The sequence below is a fragment of the Heteronotia binoei genome, chromosome 8 (assembly GCF_032191835.1).
Source record: "Heteronotia binoei isolate CCM8104 ecotype False Entrance Well chromosome 8, APGP_CSIRO_Hbin_v1, whole genome shotgun sequence".
Classification (NCBI taxonomy): domain Eukaryota; kingdom Metazoa; phylum Chordata; class Lepidosauria; order Squamata; family Gekkonidae; genus Heteronotia; species Heteronotia binoei.
The window spans coordinates 79011714-79033630 of record NC_083230.1 but is presented as its reverse complement, the minus strand read 5'-3'; the positions used below and the strand labels follow the sequence as shown (position 1 = coordinate 79033630).

At 44.1% G+C, this 21917-nt stretch overlaps 1 protein-coding gene across 6 annotated transcripts in view; it reads right to left on the bottom strand.

The window, feature by feature from the left end:
- Positions 1–21917, bottom strand: part of TCF20 (transcription factor 20) — a 350226-nt gene that overhangs the window by 121391 nt on the left and 206918 nt on the right. The window contains exon 1 of one of the 6 annotated variants that reach the window (XM_060245338.1): positions 11511–11693. The exons of the other annotated variants lie outside the window; for them this stretch is intronic. The gene's annotated coding sequence lies outside the window, so the exon portion shown is untranslated. Of the gene's footprint in view, positions 1–11510; positions 11694–21917 lie in introns of those variants that run through there. 6 annotated transcript variants of the gene reach the window in all.

The window sequence follows — 21917 nt, the reverse complement described above, 5'->3', positions numbered from 1 at the left end:
ATTCTAAGGGGAAATGCCTTACAAGCCTGCAAGTCTGCAGGAATCATAAGAAAGTAAGAGTCAAGAAAGATTTGCACAAAGAAAATAAACAGAGGGGTATGTTGTGTATCAGGGAGAGGGGCCAACAACCGTTTATCATACCCCCTGAAGATAGTGTACAGAAAAGTGCATTCCAATAATACAATACCCTTTTAGAAAGACTGTGGAATATTGGAATATCCTCCCATGAATTTTTTTTAAAGGTACATGAGAAAGTATCAACCAAAATTGATTCAGCTATAAAATACCCCGCTTTAAGACAAGGGCTTAACTACATAGTTTGTGGGGCTCTCGCCTGATTGCAAAAATTAATTACATAGACTTCAGCCCAGCCAAGATTAGAAGACAACAAACTAGTATATACGGGGACTTGCATTAGCTGCTCTTGTAGACCAATTCTACCCTCCAGTTAGAGCTGCAGGGCAGGCTAAGGTTGCTACTAACACTATGCTAGTGGGAAAGAATTTCAACACTGGAGTGATGTCTTTGTATTGGTGAAACCCTTAGGCCATCAAAAAAGAAAAAAAATCCAGCAACATAAATGAGGGAAAATAGGTGGAAATAAGGATTAGGAATGGGCATGAACCAAACAATGAACCAGGCTGGTTCGTGGTTTGTTCTGAACCAGTTCATTTGATTGTGTTACACCTGAACCAAAAAATGAACCACCTTTTTCATGGTGGCTCAGGTGATTTGTTTTTGCAATTCATTCTACAGACACTCTGGTGCTGATTCAAGCAATTCCTAGGCAATGTTAGGGGAGAGCCCTAGAAACACCCATAGTGGTTGTCCATAGCTTGACTAGCAGCTTTGAGAGCCAACCACGGAGCTCCTATTCTGCTCTACAGGAGCAGATTTGTATATATGCCACACCCCGAGTCAGCTGCTTTCATTTTGCAGCAGGAAGAAGACAGAGAGAGAGAGAGACTTGCTGAAGGAGAGGCTTTGGAGTGGGAGACTTTTCCCCTATGGACCAATTTTTTAAACACCTCTCCTGGCTGGTGTTCCCTTTAATTTATTTGCTTTGCTGTAGTTTTTATCTTCTCAAAAAGAAACCTTGTTGTGCTGTAATTCTGAGCCACACTCTGCTTCCCCCTTCAATTTCTAGGTGTGTGTGTAGGAGCATTCTACTGTTGAACAAACCCAACAAACCATGAATCAGTTTGGGAAATGGAAAAGTTTGTTGTTCATGCAATCAAATGAACCACAAACCAACACAAACCACCATTTTCCTGGTTTGTGTGGTGCCCTAATAAGGATCAGTGGAACACTGCAATACTTGAACAATAACTCAATGGAAAATCACTGTTCCTCCTATAGGCCTGTGCTCCTTCTCTTGAGATAGGCTGGGACAGCCTTCAAAAGTCTTTCAGCTTGGCTCTAGAACATTCTAAGCTTTGCACAGGCATAGAGACCAAATATCATGCCTGCATGCACACCACAAAGAACAATGTACGTACAAAAGAGATGTCTTTAAACATTCTCATTGTGGCTAGTCATTCCAAACTACTGCCCACACATTTTCACCCTCACAACCAGTAACAGAATTTCAACTAAATCTTCACCCAGTCACTGCATGCCACCCAGGAGTACATCAAACTCAACCAAACCCTAAACTCATAATATTATGCTAGATTACTTTTTGCTTCTATTAATTGTACTAAAAAACACCAAAGAAGAGAGTTTGTGATGTGTAGACTTGTAAAAGGATACTTTGCAGAAACAACCTACAGTCCACAGCTCTTTAAAAAGTAGGACAGACATGCTGCAAACACATCTTAGAACCTTTTAAGCAAATACTTTTTCTCGGGTCTTCAGAAACCCAACCCCACTTCTGCTGTTAAGACTGCATAGACAAGACACCCCACACAAGCATGGAATAGAGGAGACAAACATAGCTGAAAGTGGGGCCTACAAAGCATACTCTATCATCTACTCAGACCACTCTAAGGTCAATGGAATACTCAAATTCCCACAGCCAGAGCATTTCTCCTCTTTTCTTTGCAATACAGGAAAAGCGAAAACTTAAGTAACCATCCTATACTTCACAGGAGGCAGGAGTATCTCTCACACAGGAGACATGCGGAAAGCATACATCTTATACATAGGGAGAACTCCGTTGGCCACAACTGCCAAATACTGATAAACAACCACCACTTTCCATAAAGGCAATGAGGAGCACAACCACAGTTAGTGATAAGCATTAAGTACCGCATTGCACATATCACTGCTGAATAGTCATGATACATTCTTTTTTGCTAGATACAAGCACATGGTAACAGAGCAGGATTCACAGCATTCAAATGCAACTCCTTACATGGGGTTAGTGAGTATTTTCCAACTGATTATATAAACTTCTAAAAGTGAACAGCCACATGTAGACACCACAGGGACTACCTTGACAGAGTGAAAAGCTGGCCTAGGGCATTCAGGAACCTTTCAAAAGAGTACTTTCTCCTTTGGTTACCATATATATCCAGTCACAGGTACCGCCTGATCTACCCTTTAAACTTTTTTCATCAAAATTCTCATGTCTGTCTTGTCCAGGCAGCTAGCCCTCCAGCATTCAAAGGCAATGATGTTCCCAAGCTCTGTGCTGTGCAGGCCATCAGTGAGACCAACGACAGTAGCAGCAGTGATGAATGAGAAGCAATTTCTTCCCCTGGGGACTCCCAAGATTTCTCTCCCTTTCCAACATGCCTGACAGCTAAAGCAGTAGCTAGGTTCGGGATGCAATAAAGCAAAGCTGTATCTGCTACCATGTAGGTTGTCACAGGCTCCTACAAGAACAGAAATGTTGCCAACAATACTTCTATAGATTACACGCAGAATTCACTTCACCCCAATCTTGTTCAGTAAATGCTATCTGTCTACATGTTTTTATCCTACTTTTTCCCAAGGAGCTCACAAGTGAACTTCATGGCTGAGTGAAGATTTGAACCTGGATCTCCCAGGTTCTAGTCCAATACTCTAACAAATACATGAGATTGGCTCTTGATTAGCCATGTAAGGCTTCAGGCACATGAGCAGTTTGATCTAATATCATTGTGGTACCCTTTTGGATTTAAAGAGCATGACCAGACAGCGACATCTGCCTTCCAGGCCCCATGATAAGAAAGCGACATCTGCCTTTCAGGTCCCAGTTGTTGCCACCCCATTCGGCCCCATCTTCCAAGGGAATGTCTGGTCTTTACATATGCTAGTGCTTTCAGCCCACATTTCTGGCTGCCTGAATTCTCTTCTTGCGAAGTCAAGGTATTTGGGAAGTCTGAACCTTCCCTTTGTTTCTGTCTCCTTTGTTTCCTTTTGGACCAGGTAGCAGTGTGCACATAAATGCATATCGCCCCCTGCATTGTCAATCACTGTGACCAAGTAGTCATTCTGGATCGGGAATCCCTGGGGGAATTGTTTTTGAGCAACAACCCCCACCCCCTTGCAATCCCTCTCTCCTGTTTCTGTATCCAAGTTGCTCTTTGAGAGCACCCCATGATTGATACAAGGGTAAATGTACTGAAGTAAATGGGAATACTCTCATGTAAATCTGCACTTTACCCCCACCCCACCCCATATTGGAAATATCTATTGGAAATAGCACCTAATTTATGGTAGTTTAAATTTTTATGTAACTGTTTTTAAATGTATTTATTAACTGTATTTTAAAATTGTTTTATACAAATCATGGTGTAGACCATGTCCTGTCAGCCGCCCTGAGCCTGCTTCGGTGGGGAGGGCAGGATACAAATAAAATATATTATTATTATTATTATTATTATATTCCAAGGAAGAGAGGTGACGGGAAGGAGGCTAAGAGAGGACAGAGTACTTGGTAGAGGGACTGTGGAGCTGTCAAAAATGAGAACTTTGGATACATGTTTATGCACATGGGTGGAATACAAAAAGGGAGAAAAATGGATTCTGCAACAACCTGAATGATCAACCATGGGGTGAGCATGCAGGGAAGCTTGTTCAAGGTGGGATGTTTGATCAAAACTTCTGGATACAAAATAAAATGGTATAATTAGAGGCATGGCCAGATCACACCATGCCTGTAGCGTGACTGCAGCCCAAGTTGTGCTTCTCTTTTTGTGATGGTCAGCAGATGGGGAACCCTGTTTTGTTGTTCCTCATAGCTGACTTCCTGATTATATATGAATGAAGGATGAGGGAGTAAGCTCCCTGCCATGATATTTATTTATTTATTTATTTATTACTTTACATTTATATCCCGCCCTCTCCGCAAGCGGACTCAGGGCGGCTTGCGGAGAACTCCATCAGAACTCCCTGTGTCTTAAATTAAGACAAGGGCTGTGGTGTTTTGCTATGTAAATATTTTGTATGTGTTTTTTACTTCTGTGTTTTAATGTGGGGTTTTATATGTATGTTGCTGTGGTTTTAAAAAGGCAGGACTTCAGAGTAAGAAAGAGGAGGGCTGGGTGGGTGATATGGTTGGGTGGTAGCTGTACCCTAGTGGATGGAGTTGACTGGTTTGTTGAGAGAGAGATTTTGTTCAGCGTGTGCGTGGGTGAACAGAGCTGAGGTGTTGTGAGAGAAATCTATGTTCTTGATGGAAGTTATTAGGCTAAGTGTCAAGTGAGAAATTAAGCCTTTGTGGCTAGGTCTAGTAAAGGAAATTTAAAGAAAAGAGGAGAACTGTACCTATCTGAAACCATTACACCTATGTATCATATCTGAAACCATTGTACTTATGAACGTTACAGAAACAACTATAGTGTTATGCTTCTAAATAAAGTCTGTATATGTTTAAGAGAAAACAACTGTTTTGTTCAACATAAAGGATCCCCTTTTACCTCATAGCCACTCCCATACATTGACTGTTTTGTCATTCTACCAGATATAATTAAAGCCATTCTTTGGGTCCAACTAAGAATTCTAAGGTGAGAGCTTTGGTGGTGGCAAAGGACTAAGGAAGGCAAGGAGGCAGCATAACACATGACACCTCAGAACACTACAAAGAGGTGTCTTCACAGTTGTTACATATAATTGGTCTCAGAAAAAAGCAAAAACATTACAAGGGCCTTTTAGGGCCCAAACAGTCAGTCAGTCAGTAAGTAAGTATATTATTACGGCCCATGGCCAACATAGATAAAAACAAACTAATTTACAGACCCCAACATCTTAATGCTTTCCTGCCCTCTTCATTAGTGTTGGTTTAGTGAATTAAGAACTTGAGGCAGTGCTATGACTTGGTACAGCACCTGCTTTGCATGCAAAAGGTCCTAGGTTCAACTCTAGTACTAAAGCCAAACAGGTCAGGTAGTAGGTAATATGAAAGACTTCCACCTCAGACTCTGAACAGCCACTGCCAGTCAGAGTAGACTATATTGAGCTTGCTAGACAAATGGCTTGACTCAGTACAAAGCAGTTCCATATATTCATGTCCATGCAGTAAAGCAAGGAAATTAATAACATGGTCCATTGTAAGAAAAAACACCGTGACACCCACAAATGGAACACGGTGGAGGTATGGATGGATGGGATGGGGGGGGGGTGCAAAAAAGAAAGGCATCCTGGGTCAAAGAAATAGATGACCTGGTGGAGTCTCTCGATGACCTGGTAGAGTCTTGGCAAGGCCGGAGTTATTGATGAAATTGCACATGGGCGCCCTATGCGCCCTCGTGTTAAGCTGGCTCCGTGGTATACCCCGGAACTGCGGCAGCTGAAACAAGGACTCAGATGGTTAGAGAGGCAATGGCGGCGTGCTCGAGATGAAGTGACCAGAACATCTTATAGAGAGTTTATGAGGTCCTATGAGATGGCAGTCAAAGCCACAAAGAAGACTTACATTGAGGCCAAGATTGCGTCTGCAAACTCGCGCCTAGCACAACTGTTTAGGACAATTTGGAATCTTACAACAATGCCGCAAGGCAAGCCACATGCTAGGGAATTGGAGATAGGCTGTGAGGCTTTGGCAAAATTTTTTGCAGATAAGATCTTATCGCTCTGCCATGATCTTCCCACCACATTGGAAACAGTATGCGAACTCGAGGCCCTGTGCCTGTCTTCTGGACCAGTTCTGGATTGCTTCAACATGCTCAGCCTGGAGGAAGTTGACAGAATCCTCTCCACTGTACACCCAACAACTTGTGATTTGGACCCATGCCCCTCCTGGCTAATTAAAGCTTGCCAGAGGGAGCTTAGATGTCCTATATGGGACATCGAAAATAGACCCCTCTCTGAAGGGATTTTTCCAATGCCTCTTAAAGAGGCTGTGATCCGCCCTCTCTTGAAAAAAGCTACATCAGATCCGGCTGAATTGGCACATTATCGGCTGGTCTCAAATTTACCCTTTTTGGATAAAATTACTGAGAGGGCAGTAGCGTTACAGTTACAGAGTTTTCTGGATGATGCTTCCGTTTTAGATCCTCACCAGCCCGGCTTTCACCCAGGTCATGGGACGGAGACAGTGCTGGTCACCCTGGTGGATGACCTCCAGCAGCATTTGGATCGAGGCGGCTTGGCGGTGCTTATGCTGTTAGACCTATAGGCTGCATTCAATATGGTCGACCATCAGTTACTGCCCCGCCATCTCGCCGAAGCGGGGATTCAGGGGTTGGCCTTGCAATGGCTTTCCTCTTTCCTTGATGGTCGGGGACAAAGGGTGACAATTGGGGGTGAACTGTCCCAGAGGCACCCACTTAACTGTGGGCTGCCACAGGGGACGGTGCTCTCCCCGATATTATTCAACATCTACATGCGCCCCCTTGCCCAGATTGCCCGGAGGTAAGGGTTGGGTTGCCACCAATATGCTGATGACACCCAACTCTATCTACTGATGGATGGCCGGCCTGACTGTGTCCCAGAAAATCTGGACCTGGCGTTGCAAGCTGTGGCAGGATGGCTCAGGCTGAGTAGGTTGAAGTTGAATCCAGTGAAGACAGAGGTCCTTTGACTGAGTCGTGGCGGTCTGGGCAGGGAAATCCCCCTACCAGCATTTGACCGTGCACCATTGAAAATGGCGCGGAAGGTCAAGAACATGGGGGTGCTCCTGGAGCCTGCCCTGTCAATGGAGGCCCAGATAGCAGCCACTGCTAAATCTGTTTTTTTCCATCTTAGGCGGGCGAGGCAGTTGGTCCCCTTTCTGGAGCGCAGCGATTGGTCCCCTTCCTGGCAACAGTGATCCATGCAATGGCCACCTCGAGGCTGGACTACTGTAATGCCCTCTACATGGGGCTGCCCCTGTGCCGAACCTGGAAACTACAGCTAGTGCAGAACGCAGCAGCCAGGCTGTTATTGGGGTTCCCTAGATGGGAGCACATATAGCCGGGGCTGCGGGAACTGCACTGGCTGCCAATAGTGTACCAGATTCGTTACAAGGTGCTGGTTATTACCTTTAAAGCCCTATATGGCCGAGGACCTGCCTACCTTAGGGACCGTCTCTCCCCATATATTCCCCAGAGGGTACTGCGATCTAGTTCTCAAAATCTATTGGTAATTCCTGGACCGAAGGAGGTCAAACTGAAAGTCACCAGAGAAAGGGCCTTCTTGATTGTAGCCCCCCACTGGTGGAACCAACTGCTAGAGGAGGTGTGGGCCTTGCGGAGCCCTGCCTAGTTCTGCAGGGCCTGCAAGACTACACTCTTCCAGCTGGCTTTTACTTAATATGGAATCTACTGTAGAAGGAATACCGTCGCCATGGAAAAACTGTAAGATGCATAACATCAAGATTTTAGCACCAAACAAACTTAGATGTTTTTAACTTAGATGGTTTTAATGTATGATTTATAATATGTATGTATGATTTATAATATGTATCATTGTAATTGTTGAAGTGTTTTTGTGTTGTGAGCCGCCCTGAGCCTGAGCCTGCTTCAGCAGGGAGGGCAGGATATAAATTAAATATTATTATATTATTATTATAGAAATGAGACTGCATGTCCTTTTACTGCTTCTTCTGATTGCCTATTGTACTGAACTGCTTCCAGTTTATGTCTCTCTTCCAAAGTGTTTTCTCTCAGACATCACGACACAAATAGAAGCTGGGTCATTTTATATACCTAGCCTGTGCTGTTCCACCGGGTTACAAACCCAGAGTGTGCTCCCTGGTCGCCATGCATAGGGCAGGGAGCAAAGGAAGGGGATATGTAATAAAGCAGGATCCTGGGGAACTACCCACAGTCCCATCATGAGTTCATCTTCTGTGAACTCCTGCAGGCGTATGGTTAGGAAGCTGTTCTACTGAGTGGGGGGGTTAGAAGTTTTATTTATTTAGAGAATTATATCCTACATTCTTAATCTACAAAGGGTTCCCAGGGTGGCTCTCAATGCAAACATAAAACAATCTACTCTTGCTGCTCTTTGCCTTTTTGCATCTAAAATTATCGCTGCTTGCAGAACACCCAAAATGAATTCTTTTCCTACCTGGTTTCCATATAGTGATCAATATATCCTTGTGGCTGTCAGCTTTAAATGGCATCTTCTGTTCCCATTCCAGCATTCTTTTCTACTGAGCTGCCAGATACTAGTCCCTGGAAATACTCTTGTTGCAGCTGGGGTTTCTACATTGCCAAATGATTTTTTTCCTCACACAAACACCACCACGGCAACTGTGTTATATAGAATATACTGAAGACTGTCTGTGTCAAAGCACTGTTCCTACAGCAGAACTTGAACCTTCCTCCTAGGAGCTGCCTGTGGGTTCCTCATGTTTTTTTCAGATCCATTGAGCTATGGGGCTTGCAAGGTGTTGAAACTGGAATAGCATTTCTGGCTTTCTTATCTAGCCGCAGCTGCTTGCCTGTCAAAAGAACAGTTGTCTGCATGCAGTCTATGTTTGTACCCTTGCCTGCAGGGAACCCCCTAGGGTCAGAGACTGCCTTCCTTCTCATTGTGCTATGATAGTCTGCAATAGGGAAGGTGCTATGTTTTTTTTCCTGGCTGCTTGGTTCTGTCCTGTGTAGGGAGGGGTGTACTGGGTTGTTCAGCTGACAGCTGATTTGTCTCCTTCCTGAATGGCCAATGTGGCAGCACCACTGGTGAATAACTTTGTGATTGGTGGGAGGTGGTAGCTGAGTTACCAGGGATGCTGTGAGAGTGTCAGTGTACACTTATTTCTGCAGCTATTGCTGCATTTCTGGCTTTGCCACTGGGCATGCATTGCATCACAATTTCACTATAGTGGTGCTAGCCCTTGCACAGGAGCCAAGGGTATACAGGGATAACATTTCCCAGTAAGTAAAAAATGCGTACACCTTGCATGTTTGCAATCCTTCTTACAAAGCAGATTAAGAACAGTGAAACTGAAATATGAAGGCGGTGCAAAGACAAAGAAAACAGAGGTCCTATTGACACACAGTATCATAGTTATTGCACTATGGTTTTGTGCAACAGTATTCACCCTTACAGTTAATGGACTGGAGAACCTGAGCTCTCTCTTCTGCCCAGTTTAACAACCAGCCTCTAAAATGTCAGGATGATTTTGATCCATGGGCACTAGGGCAAGTCTAAGAAAATCTGTTCTAAGTAGGATGGCTCAGCTTTGGAATATGCAATTCAAAAAGCAAAGTGCCAGAACATAATTTCCATTTTTATCCCATTCTTCCTCAAGAGGAGCCCAGAGAAATGTTTTAGCCCCACAGCAACCCTATAAACACAGGTTGGCCTAGAGAATTTCTCCTTTGAGCAAGGGTTTCAACCTGAATATCCAACACACACACCCAAGACCCAGAACACTAACTATTTACACTGAACAGGCATGATAAAGTGGACTGTGGCCCTCCAAAGCTTCTGCCCAATGCATTTGCTAGTCTCTAAAGTGTCACAGAGGACTGGCTGCTGCCTTAATTACACCACAGCAGTTGTTCCCTTTCCCAGCGAGGAATCACTGAAAACACATACACCCGAGACTGCAAAGCCATGCTGTCTTCCAGGCTGGTTGGAGACACAGCCTTCCTGGATTTGTTCAGAATCAGCCACTGGGAATATTTCTATATAGGCAGAAGGATTATGCAATTAATGGCATACATCTGCCCTCACAAATCAAGCCAATAATGGCAGAAATGGGTTTCTGGGTCAGACTCCATCCAGGTATTCTGTCAGGGGGATCCAAGTAGCCAAAGAAACGGAGCTGGTGGCGGAGGGAACGAGCCTCTGGACTGAGAACTGGGTGACCTGGAGGTTCTGCCGTTTGTCAGGTTCAGATTAATGCCGCTCTTCTTTGCCACATCCCTCTGGCATGGGAGCCAAAGGGCAGAATGCCGCGTCTGGTGCTGGGCATGGCGAGGCGCACTGGCAGATCTGCACCAGAATAAGCGCTGCGCCGCCTGTCTCCAGCCCTTCATTTTAAAGACAGCACAACCCCCCATCTTTGTCAGCAAGCCTCTGGGCGGCTGTGATTGAAAGCACAGGGTCGCTTTCAGAAAGACCCCCTTTTTCTCTGAGGAGCGCCTTTGAAGTCCCCGCCCCCGGAGTGTGCATTTAACAACTACAGAAAGACAGCACAATGTCACGCATCCTTCCAGTGTCGTGCCCCCTCTCCCCATCTTCCCTCGCTCAGACACACACGCTAACACAAAATGACGGCTTCCTCGGCAGCCCGAAAGAGCAAAGCCCTCGCCTCGCTCCCTCGCTTAATTGCCTGCGTTTGATTCTCTCAGCCGAGCCGATTACAGGGCAAGTCACCCGCTGCCGCCCCTGCCTTTTGCAATTCCTCCCCCCACCCCGCAAAAAAGAACCTCCTTCAAGACAAATGGCAGAGGAGACGCGGCTCAAGAGACAACAAGAAGGGGGGGGGGGCGGTAAGCTTCAGCAACGACACCCCCACCCCGCTCGCCCCGGATTTGGGGGGAGACCGCGCCGCGAACTAACTGCCTGCCTGCCTGCCTGGCTGCTGTATCCGCATTGCTATTGTGATGTCGTCAGTTCAAAAGATGGAGAGATTCTCTCCAAGGAAATCATCGCCCACACACACACGAGCCTCTGGGAATGTGACCCTGAGGCCCTACCTTTCTCCCTTTCCCAGTGCTTACGCCGTATTTAAATATCAGGCTCTTCAACCCCCGCCCCCGCTAACCTGCAAAGCAGAAGAGAGAGAGAGAGAGAGAGAGAGAGACAACAACAAGCTCAGAGACGCAGAAACCCAATAACCCATTTGTGTCATCTATGCAAAACTGCAAGACAGACTGCAGAGAGCAGCCAGCAGCTGGGGCCTTTTGAAATGGACAAGAAAGAGGCTCGCCGCGGCCAGCCCAATAGGACTCCAGCTGCGTGCCTCTGAGAAATGGTCTGAAGCTGCTCGCCTGCCCCTCGCCTGCCATCGCTCACTGCCTCCCTCCCCGCATGCACACACACACACACTACTGCCGAATGCACCGTACAGCCAGAGCGTCACTGGGTGGCAACACACACACATACACACCACCACACACAAGTGTGTGTGGTCTGCAAGATCTGGCCTCTCCAGGGCACTTGGAACTTTCAAGAAGAACACAGACATAAAGCCAATTCTACTGTACCTGCTTTCAGGCATCATTCTCAGCTTTTTTTTTCCTGCTGCTTCTCCCCACCCCCTTTCGATTTATCTCAGCTACTGGTTTTATAACGAAGAGGGTGGGGGGATGGGATGAGGTGGGGGCTTCAATTTTTTTTCTTCCCCTCTTCTCCCAGCCCCGTCTGCACCTTCTGTTTGAGCCTGCGAGTGAAGTCACAAGGCTGACTCTGTGACATCACATGGAGTCTACAAACACTGGATTGTGACTTCACTGCAGGATGGAGCAGGGAGGATGAAAAAGGAGAGGGGAGGGGGGGAAAGGCTCTTATTCAAACACATATCTGTGAGAGTAACAAAGGGATTACAGGGAGAAAGGCTACCAAAAGGAATACCTTTAAATTTCTTTTGAATACTAAAAAATAAGTTTGCTCCTACAAAAATTATCTCTCAAGGTAGAGAAGGAGACAAATGGAAAGAAACACACACACATAAACTAGACAAAATATTCCCTTTCTGTCCTCATGCACCTGCCCCTAGCACCTCCCATTCGAGAGTATTGACACCACTGTCCCAAAATCTGATTGGTGCTTGAAATCCATATAGAATTGCTGTAGGAATAGAGAGAAAGCAGCAAGATGTGCTTGAGATCTAGTTTAAAGTGGCTTGTGGGAGGGTCAGAGTTGCAAAACACTCATGACTTGTTTCACAGACTGCCATTCCTATTGTCACTGGGTCCCATGTTGCAAGGCTGAGTTCCAGCCCACAGGTGGCCCTAGGACTAGAAAGGCCACCTTGGGTCATCCATTCCCTTTTTCCCCTGCTGAAGTGGAGATGCAGAGGGATTCAGCCAAGGATGGAAAAGAGCAAGCAGCTTCAGCACACTGTTAAATACCAAGTGACATTCTTCTGTTGGCCCATAACCAAGTGGCACTGATGCTAGCAGGAAAAGAGATGCAGGAGCATTTTCGAGAAGAGTTTACTGATTCTATATAGCAAATGGTCATCCAACCTAAAAGTTCTCAGATCACTCTCCCCCCCCCCCCAACCAATAATTTGTTTAAATCCTTCAACCAACACATTTTAAATGTCTTCTGAACCACAAAGGCATATATTCAGACCTCATTCAAAGCAAAGGGCAATTTACAGCATGTGCAACCTGGCCCAGAGGCTAAACTATCCTCTTCTTTTCAGTCATTTTAGAGGGATCCCACAGGATGAATGGCACTTTATCACTACTTTAACTTCATTGCAGAATTACCTCTGTGCTTATATAGTAAAAAAAAGTAATAACACAATGCACTTCAATTAACTTTAGTGCTGTTCAATGCACTGATGATATTGGATTAAAGTGGTTATCGGTGACTTTGGAAAAGGTGTAAATAACTGCTAAATCCATCTAATTCAATCATTACAGAGAAGCTGCAGAAGCAGCCAAAGCAAAAGACAGTTGTACAGTTTTAGGGACCCCAGCCACTTCTGATATGCAGCTAATGAGTTATATGGCTCCTGGGAGTAAGATTTGACACCTATATTCAAAAGACCTCATGGTCTTCCTGCCTCAGTCTCATGCCCATATCTTTGCATGATTACATGCTACTAACACAACAGACTGGTTTTCAGTTTTGCACTGCATTTATTCTATCCAGATCCACCCATGTCAATTATTTATTTATTTGATTTGATTTATATAAGAACATAAGAGAAGTCATGTTGGATCAGGGCAATGGCCCATCCAGTCCAACACTCTGTGTCACACAGTGGCCAATATGTGTGTGTGTGTGTATACACACACACATATACATATACATATACATATACATATATATATATATATATATATATATATATATATATATATATATATATATATATATATATATATATATTGTGGCTAATAGCCACTGATGGACCTCTGCTCCATATTTTTATCCAATCCCCTCTTAAAGCTGGCTATGCTTGTAGCCGCTGCCACCTCCTGCGGCAGTGAATTCCACATGTTAATCACCCTTTGGGTGAAGAAATACTTCCTTTTATCCATTTTAACCTGACTGCTCAGCAATTTCATTGAATGCCCACGAGTTCTTGTATTGTGAGAAAGGGAGAAAAGTACTTCTTTCTCTACTTTCTCTATCTCATGCATAATCTTGTAAACCTCTGTCATGTCACCCCGCAGTCGACATTTCCAAAGAGCCCCAAGCGTTACAGCCTTTCTTCATAGGGAAAGTGTTCCAAACCTTCAATCATTCTAGTTGCCCTTTTCTGCACTTTTTCCAATGCTATAATATCCTTTTTGAGCTGCGATGACCAGAATTGTACACAGTATTCCAAATGAGACCGCACCATTGACTTATACAGGGGCATTATGATACTGGCTGATTTGTTTTCAATTCCCTTCCTAATAATTCCCAGCATGGCGTTGGCCTTTTTTATTGCAATCGTACACTGTCTTGACATTTTCAATGAGTTATCTACCACGACCCCAAGATCTCTCTCGGTCAGTTCACACCCCATCAACTTGCATTTGTAGCTGGGATTCTTGCCCCCAATGTGCATTACTTTGCACTTGGCCACATTGAACCTCATCTGCCACGTTGATGCCCACTCACCCAGCCTCAACAGATCCCTTTGGAGTGCCTCACAATCCTCTATGGTTCTCACCACCCTGAACAATTTAGTGTCATCTGCAGACTTGGCCACTTCACTGCTTACTCCCAACTCCAGATCATTTATGAACAAGTTAAAGAGCATGGGACCCAGTACTGAGCCCTGCGGCACCCCACTGCTTACCGTCCTCCACTGTGAAGACTGCCCATTTATACTCACTCTCTGCTTCCTATTAATTAGCCAGTTTTTGATCCACAAGAGGACCTGTCCTTTTACTCCATGACTCTTGAGCTTACTAAGAAGCCTTTGATGAGGAACTTTATCAAAAGCTTTCTGGAAGTCAAGGTAAACAACATCTATTGGGTCTCCTTTGTCCACATGTTTGTTCACCCCCTCAAAGAAATGTAACAGGTTAGTGAGGCAAGATCTTCCCTTACAGAACCCATGCTGAGTATTCCTCAATAACTTGTGTTCATCAATGTGCCTACTCATTCTGTCCTTGATAATGGTTCCTACCAACTTTCCCGGTATTGAAGTCAGACTGACTGACCTGTGATTTCCTGGATCTCCTCTGGAACCCTTTTTAAAGATGGGGGTGACATTTGCTACCTTCCAGTCCTCAGGAACGGAGGCAGATTTCAATGAAAGATTACATATTTTCGTCAGGAGATCCACAAGTTCAACTTTGAGTTCTTTCAGAACTCTTGGATGTATGCTATCCGGACCTGGTGACTTATTAGTTTTTAATTCGTCTATCAGTTGTAGGACCTCCTCTCTTGTCACCTCAATCTGACTCAGGTCTTTCAACACCCCTTCCAAAATTAGTTGTTCTGGAGCGGGCAAACACTTCTCATCTTCCACAGTGAAGACGGAGGCAAAAAATGCATACAGCTTCTCAGCCATTTCCCTATCCTCCTTCAGTAATCCTTTTACCCCTTGGTCATCCAAGGGCCCCACTGCCTCCCTGGATGGTTTCCTGCTTCTAATATATTTGAAGAAATTTTTATTGTTGGTCTTTTTGTTTTTTGCAATATGCTCCTCATATTCCCTTTTTGCCTGCCTGATCACATCTTGCATTTGATTTACCACAGCCTGTGTTCCCTTTTATTAATCTCACTTGGACTAGCTTTCCACCGCTTAAAGGAGTCCTTCTTACCTTTTACAGCTTCCATTACTTTGTTTGTTAATCATGCAGGCCGTATCTTATACCTGTTTGTGCCTGTCCTAACTTGTGGTATATATTTTATCTGAGCTTCTAGGACTGTAGTTTTAAATAGCCTCCAAGCTTCCCCAAGAATTTTGACTTTATTTACCTTTCCTTTCAGTTTCCTCTTCACATGCTTCCTCATCTCAGAGAATTTACCCCTTTTAAAATTAAACGTGGTTGTGCTGGTCTTTTGGGGCAACTCCCTATTTATACAAATGGTGAAATCAATAACGTTATGGTCACTGCTACCAAGCGGTGTGATCACTTTTACATCTCTCACCAGGTCTTGGGCATTACTTAGGACCAAATCCAGGATCGCCCCACCCCTGGTAGGTTCTGTGACCATCTGCTCCATAGCACAGTCATTGAGAGTGTCTAGAAACTCAATCTCTTTCTCTCGACCTGAACACATATTGACCCGATCAATCTGCAGTAGTTAAAATCACCTATTACAACACAGTTCCGCAGGGCCTGTAAGACAACTCAGTTCCGCAGGGCCTGTAAGACAACTGTCTTCCGGCTAGCTTACACCTAACTGACATAGGAAATTAAATGTAGCTCTATCAGATTCTTGCTATGTATACTGCCACAATGCTTAATGTTTTAATGTTTTAAATGTTTAAATGTTTAATATCTTAAATACCTAACTTAAAATTTTGTTTGATTTACCTGTTGTAAGCCGCCCTGAGCCACCTTGGTGGGAAGGGCGGGATATAAATCATACATAATAAATAAATGAATGAATAAACAGTTTTTACGTTTAGCCGCTATCTTTAATCCTTCCATCATATTATAATCATCCTCTATCTTTTGATTTGGTGGGCGATAACAAACTCCCATAGTTAAATTTCCTTTTGGGCCCTCTATTTCGACTCAAAGCATTTCTAGAAGGGAATCTAATTCTTTGACCTCAGTCTTACTGGACTGTATACCCTCTCTGACATACAGAGCCACCCTACCTCCAACCCTTCCCTCCCTATCCTTCCGATGTAACATATCCAGGAATCACTGTGTCCCACTGATTCTCCTCATTCCACCAAGTTTCTGAAATACCCACAATGTCTATGTTCCCCCCCAACACTAAACATTCCAACTCCCCAATTTTACTTTGAACACTTCTAGCATTTGTATACAAACATCTATAATTTTCCAGGCAAGTTAGGCCTGCAACCTTCCTCCTGCTGCCTCAAGACTTTGGCAGACACTCTATACTGTTTGTCACCATCTCAGTGGACAATTCTGATCCGTTACCCGGTAGAAAAGTAACAGCTAACCCTTCCTCTCTTTGAGATGAGTCCTCCCGAACCAGAGACATTTCATCTCCTGTCGGCTTTCCCCCAAGATTTAGTTTAAAAACTGCTCTGCCACCTTTTTGATTTTAAGCACCAGCAGCTTGGTTCCATCTGGGGACAAGTGGAGACCGTCTCTTTTGTACAGCTCCCGCTTGTTCCAGAAAGCATCCCAGTGCCTAACAAACTTAAACCCTTCCTCCTTACACCATCGTCTCATCCACACATTGAGACTTCTAATTTGTGCCTGTCTCTCCAGCCCTGCACGTGGAAGAGGTACCACTTCTGAGAAGGCTACCTTGGGGGTCCTGGCCTTAAGTCTCCTGACTAGCAGCCTAAATTTTTCCTCCAGGATCTCACAACTGCATTTCCCCACATCATTGGTGCCAACATGCACCACGGCCACTGGCTCCTCCCCAGCACTGTCTATCAGCCTATCTACAACACTATATCTATATTCCGCCCTCCCTGCCGAAGCAGGCTCAGGGCGGCATACAACATAAAATCCCACAAACAATTAAATTAATGAGTATTAAAATTACACATTCAGTAATAAAATAGATATACAATAATTAAAACAGTTAAAACAGAATAAAACAGAATATTGAGTTGGTGCTATTCTGGTGGCAACAGCCTTCTTCCACTTCTCTTAAATATCGGTGCTGAGGCAATTGAATGCCAGCCAAAGAGGACAGTCTTGCAGGCCCTGCAGAACTGCACAAGGTTCTGCAAGGCCTTCACTTCATCTGGCAGTTGGTTCCACCAGCAGGGGGCTACAATTAAGAAGGTCCTGTCTCTGGTTGATTTCAATTGGGCCTCCTTCGGCCCGAAGATTACTAATAGATTTTCTCAAGATGCTTGGGCTAGATGTCCCTGGGGGGGTCCCTTCCAACTCTATGATTCTATTATTTCTTTCAGCAGGTGGCTGCCTGCCTGTTCCCCACACACTTGGTTGGGTCCAATATGCCCTCCTGTTCCGTCCCTTGCCATATCCCAAGAGCACCAGCCACTCAAGAGTCTATGCTGGTTGAGGGAATTTTCAAATCAAGTGGGAAGTGCCTCACTAATTTCTTTAAAACCTCCCTTCTATTTGGAGCAATGTTGGGATCCCAAAGAACTCTGATTGTGACAAGGAGGAGTGGATATCAGCGCATATTCTTGAACTCTAGCAGAGGACTAAGCTAGAGAGGGTAGTGGGGGAGTCCAACTCAAATCAGGAACCAAGCAGAGGAGAACTAGATTCTGTCTAGTTGGGTCTACATGCACTAGAAGAAATACCTAGGCTTAGCTGGTCTCTTTCCCTTGTGGATAGCCAAGAAAGGGAATGACAGCAATAAATTCTTGAACCTACCCTTCTAGAAACAACAGGGTGACAAAAGCAAGATGAATTCACAGCGAATGTTACCTTGTCCCAGAGTGGAGGAGACAGACTGCTGAAGAGGCTTTGCTGGCCACCCCGTAAAAAGTCTGCCATGAAAACGTTGTGAAAGCAACATCACCCCAGAGTTGAAAATGACTGCTGCTTGCACAGGGGACTACCTTTACCTTTTTAATCCACTGTGTATCACTGCCTTCCTGCAACATCTGCCATACCTCTCAGTTGATACCACTTCCCTGAGGAAATCTCTGAGCATGGGGGAGGGGTATTTCCCTTTCTGGATCCCACCTTTCTCAAGTATAGTTAGAAGAAAAGGGAAACAGGATTATTGTTACAGGTCTGAAGTTGTAGGGGAGGGGGAGGGTTCAATAATATGAATCAATAATATGAATCAAAATACAGTGATCACAAGAACACAGTTCTCTTTTTTCAGGGCAGTTCAGGAGGAGTAGGAAGCTTAGTAATAATAATAACAATAATAAGTTTTTATTTATACCCTGCCCTCCCCGCCAAGGCAGGCTCAGGGCGGCTTACAAAGCATGATATATCATGGAATAACAATAAACAGATAATAAAATCAATCAACAATGGTATAAATACAATATATAAATTAATATTAAAAGTAAGCTAAAACAATACAATGGTGCTACAATCTCTGTTTGTCCAAGACAGCGTAATATTAGTTCTGGTTCCATCTTAAAAGGCTAATTGGAAGAGGGCAGTTTTGCAGGCCCTACGGAACTGATTAAGATCCCGTAGGGCCCGCAACTCGTCCGGCAGCTGATTCCACCATTGGGATGCTTTTATGGAGAAGGCCTGCTCCTTGGTTGTTTTAAGTTTGGCCTCCTTAAGCCCAGGGATTTCCAAGAGATTTTGTGAGCTGGAACGCAGTGCTCTCTGGGAAACATATGGGGAGAGGCGGTCCCTAAGGTAGGCAGGTCCTCGGCCATATAGGGCTTTAAAGGTGATAACCTATAGTAGTAGTGTTTGCAGCCTAAAATGGAGGGTGTAGCAACTGGCTGATTGTTATGCATATGCCCTCATAAACTTGGATCACAATAGTATGAATAATTTGTACAACACCCTGTAAGAACACAATTTGGCAGAGTGGCTTACAGTGATCAGTGACAGGGACTAAGGGAAGCCAGGAGTAAAGCCCATCTAATCCCACTCCCCCATAATTCAAGCATCAATAGGCTTCAATGGGAGAAGATACCCTGGACTCAGATTTAAAACCAGCACTCCAAATTCAGTTCTGAAACCTACTAGGACTCAGAGCCAACACAAGATGCACATTCTATGCAGTCCACAGCCATTAATACTTCCAGCCATATTCTGGACCAGTTGTAGCTTCTGGGCATGCTTTAAAAGTACTCCCACAAACAGCAGACTGAGGTAGTCTAATCTTGATGTTATGAATTGTTGTGGCAAAGCCATTCTTTTCTAAGAAAGGATGCAGTTGGTGAACCACTCAAACCTGGTAAAATACATTCTTAGCTACTGCTGTTGCCTGAGCACCAGCTCCAAGAGCCCAACCAAGTGGCAATTTTGAGTCATAAGGGGGAGTCACATTCAAAACCAATAATACTTCACTCCTGCATGGATTACACTGCAAGTCATTCTCCCTCTTCTTGTCAATTAATGATGCCCCATTACTGGTTCAGAATTATCAATGCTTCCCTAGAATTTGAAGGAAAATGCAGTGGGGTATCTCCATCTTATCGGAGGCACCATATCCCAAATCAACATATGAGTTCCCCAAACAGTTTCAGGTACAGCAAATACAAGATCCTATGTGTCAGAATATGTGGCAAATACAAGATACAACGTCCTATGTGTCAGAAGACATGGGACAGAGCAGTAGTCTTCCAGCATCACTTTCTGAAATCTGCCCACTAGTAAGGATCTGCCCACTGCAAAACAGCACCATCCCCAGCACCATCCCAGTACATGAACATATGAAGTTGTCTTGCACTCAAGTAGATCACTAGTCTACCAGTCAAGATAGATTCAGGTCAGTGGTTCTCCAAGATCTCAAGCAGCAGTTTTTTACATAATCTGTCAGATCCTTCAGAATTTTAAATTGAACCTGGGACCTTCTGCACACAAAGTGGATGCTCTGCTTCTGAACCATAGCCCCACCTCATTAAGATATCCAGAAGGGTATCATAACTAATGGTACAGAAAGCCACTGAGAGATCTAGAGAACCAACAGGAATATACTCCCACTGTCTGTTTCCAAGGCACAAAGTGTATCACTAGAGTACCAAGATCAGATTAAAAACCAGATTCTAAAAGATCCATATGAGGAGTAGGCACCTCATAACAGGTGCCAAACAGCAACATACTTGACCATTTTGTTTGATGCCAGTTCTCTGCCCATCCAACCAAGGAAACTTTGTGGCATCAGTAGTGCTGCTGGGGTAACAGCATGGGAGAAGGTGATAGACATAGTTTATGATGTCATCACGTACTAGATTCATGCAGCTGCCAGCTGCTGCAGCTCAGCTTGTTTCCTATATATCTCAACAACTACATCTCTAGTGTGTCATCTGACTTGTTGTCTTCCAGGACACCCACATTTTCATAAGTACACACTGCATTTTTGGGCTAATAAGTTTGCTTACCCTGATGTATAGATATTATTCAAGATCCCAGGGAGATGAGTCTCCACCATAGTCTCCATAGTCACCTTCTATAAATTGGAGACTGGCCAAAGATTATAAATATGTTCCTGTTCAAGTGGGGGCTTCTTTAAGAATGGTATCACTTTTTTTTTAATCATCAAGTTACAGCCACTTATAATAACCCCATGGCATTTTCAAGGCAAGAGATGTTTACAGGCAGTTTCCTAATACCTGTCTCTGCATAGCAGAATACCATCCAAGTACTAACCAGAGTTGACCCTGTTTAGAAGAAAAAGAAGAAGAGACTGGATTTCTACCCTTCACTCAGAGTCTTGGAACTGGTTATAATCTCTTTTCTCTTCCTCTCCCCATAACAGACATCCTGTGAGGTAGGTGGGGCTGAGAGAGCTCTTTTGAGAACTGCTCTTGAGAGAGCAGCTCTTTCAAGAACTGTGACTAACCCAAAGTCACTCAATAGGTGCATGTGGACGAGTGAGGAATCAAACCCAGTTCTCCCAGATTAGAGCCCATGCACTTAACTACTACATGTTACGTGTTTACGTGTTTTATGTATTTTATATGTATTTTATGTATTTTACTGTATAATTGTAATTATTAATGTATTATTAATGTATTTTAAATTGATTTTGTTAGCTTTTTGTGTTGTGAGCCGCCCTGAGCCCGCCTCAGTGGGGTAGGGAGGGATATAAATCGAATAAAATAAATAAAATAATAAATAATAAATACATCAAACTGGGTCTCACTCTCAGTCTGAGCTTTAGCTTCTAAGGCCTCCAGCACCTTTACAATATAGCAAGCCTATCCCTCTTTGGCAGATTTAATCAGCAGGAGGGGCAAAGATCAAGTATATCTCACCTCCCCAAGGATCCTGTCTATATCTTTAGGTCACACAGGTTGAAAAGGATCCCTCAAAACTGGCCAAACAGAAACATACAGACTCTATCTATAGTTCAGTTGTGATATCATGTCAGAATGGCTACGAGTGATTTTATCTGCAAAAGTGCTTAGCAAATTGATTTTAGGGGGTCATTCAGGTTTCTCTAGCTACTAATGCAAGGAAAAATGTAATAGGTTACTGGCCATTTGGAATGGCTCCGATGGATGGCACTGAATAGAAGCAATGATGGCAGAGAAATGTGCTTTTTTTCAATGCCATTCTGCTGTATAATAGTCTCTAAAGCAAGGTTATGCAAGCATTTTGGCCCAAGTATTTAAAACAATACATCATCTCATTTTTGAAGATGGTAGAGCAAGGGTGTTAAACATACAGTCCATGGGATAAAACCATGCAGTGCAGTGCTCGTAT